The sequence below is a fragment of the Mus caroli genome, chromosome 13, assembly GCF_900094665.2.
Source record: "Mus caroli chromosome 13, CAROLI_EIJ_v1.1, whole genome shotgun sequence".
NCBI classification, from domain to species: Eukaryota; Metazoa; Chordata; class Mammalia; order Rodentia; family Muridae; genus Mus; species Mus caroli.
Genome location: NC_034582.1, coordinates 71,065,613 through 71,067,668, shown reverse-complemented (window position 1 = coordinate 71,067,668; position 2,056 = coordinate 71,065,613).

Genomic DNA, 2,056 nt, shown 5'->3' with positions numbered 1-2,056 from the left:
GCAGTACAGGGGATACCAGGGCCAGGAAGCTGGAGTGGGTGGGTTGGGGAGCAGAGCGGGAGGAGTGTACGGGGGACTTTCTGTATAGCATTTGAATTGTAAATGAAGAAAATATCTAATAAAAATCATTTAAATTAAAAAAGAGACTATAATCTCATAAAAGAAAAAATATACATGAAAAACTGAAAAATAGTGTTTGAAAGAAATTCATGCAAATGGAATTTAAATTTTTCAAAGCTAGAGTAATTACAATACTATTACAAAGCAAATTGTTAAATATGTAATAATTAAAGACTTGCTAATAAATATAACATTTTACAGACTAAGCAGGTTATATGTATATATTTAGGAGTGTACACAAACAGAGGTATGTAACAACAATTTTCAAAAACTAGCCTATACATTCCAAAGAGAGTGGGTGTAGGGGTAATATGGAAGACCTTGTAGGGAGGAAAAGAAAGAGAGAAATTATAATTATGTTATAATCTCAAAAATAGGAAATAACATAATTTAAAATGCATTCTTATAAAAATTAGAATAAACTCTTTAGTATGTTAGAGAGAAAGAACTTGATGTTGGGGTGGGTAGAGAGATAGGAAGGAGCTGGGAGATGTTGGGGGAGGGAAAGAATATGAACAAAATATGTTGTATAAAAATTTTTAATAAAAATAAATAAAATGCATAATTAAAAACCAAAAGACTTTTAGTGTGGCATGCCACAAGGTTTAAATGAATGGGAAATGCCAGGATGGGAGAGTCAACATTCAGTTAATGTCATTCATTTCTACTTAAATAAATCCATTAAATCAGTGTGATCCCAGTAGAGGCACTATCTACTAAAAACTTCATTGTCCTACTGTTTCTGCTCTCTGAAGAGTTATAACTAGTATATATAAAGAGTATACGAGGTATATCACACACCTTACACCTTTGCCTAGGCTCTGGGAGGAAATATACCTGCTAGAGGCTGATTCTGGCAAGGGACACTGATGGCTTCTTACATCAGATATTTGCAACATTGCAACAACCATTTTTCAGCTTTATACAAAAAAAGAAAGAAAAGTTGTTTTATTCTAGTTAAAACCACAAGCATAGGTGAAAAGCTTTAATATTTCAAGTAATGAAGAAGGAATTTAGTGTAGGACATAGTACATTGAAATAAATGCAAGAGAATGGGGAAATTATTCCTCCTGGGGAAAAGCACAGCAATTGCTTCTCCAATGGCAAATGGTCAGATTCAAATATATACATATATATATATATATATATACAAGTAACATTATACAGACTGAGTAGGTAGTATACATGTATTCTTGTGTGTGTGTGTATATATATATATATATGCACATTTATACATATATCCAAATATATGTACATATATCATATATATCATATATCTATTTATATGATACTTACCAGCAATTAATGAAAAAGAAGTGATGCATTTGGAATAGAGCAGAAAAGGGTATGTGGGAGGGAAAAAATGGAGGGTTTGGAGGGAGGAAGAGAAAGAGAGAAATATAATTATAATCTCAAAAATAAAAGAATTTTTAAGCAAGTGTTATTAGATGTCAGCACTTCCCTTTTGTTCATTCACCATATCTATACCAACAATAGCATAAGCATCTCAATGCTAACTCTTAGAACCTAGCTATAAATGAGGCAGAACCATCACCCCTCTATTGGAGCCAACAACTGCATCTCCTAGTTGTTACTAAATCTATCTAACTATGAACTTGATGACCTAAAATCAAAATAGAACAAAATCAAACCATGGTTGTTTGGATGAAATGTCTTCCATAAGTGGATGCTTTGAACACTTAGAAGTCAGGTGTGTGCAGCAACCACTTCTGTTTGCCGAGCTATCTTGCCAGCTCTCATGAGGATCTTGGTTGATCTAATTTGCCTTGCCTTAAGGGTACTCTGATTTGGCTCACAGTCAGCTATTGGATGGATCACAGGGCCCCCAATGGAGGAGCTAGAGAAAGTACCCAAGGAGCTAAAGAGGTCTGCAACCCTATAGGTGGAACAACATTATAAACTAACCAGTTACCCC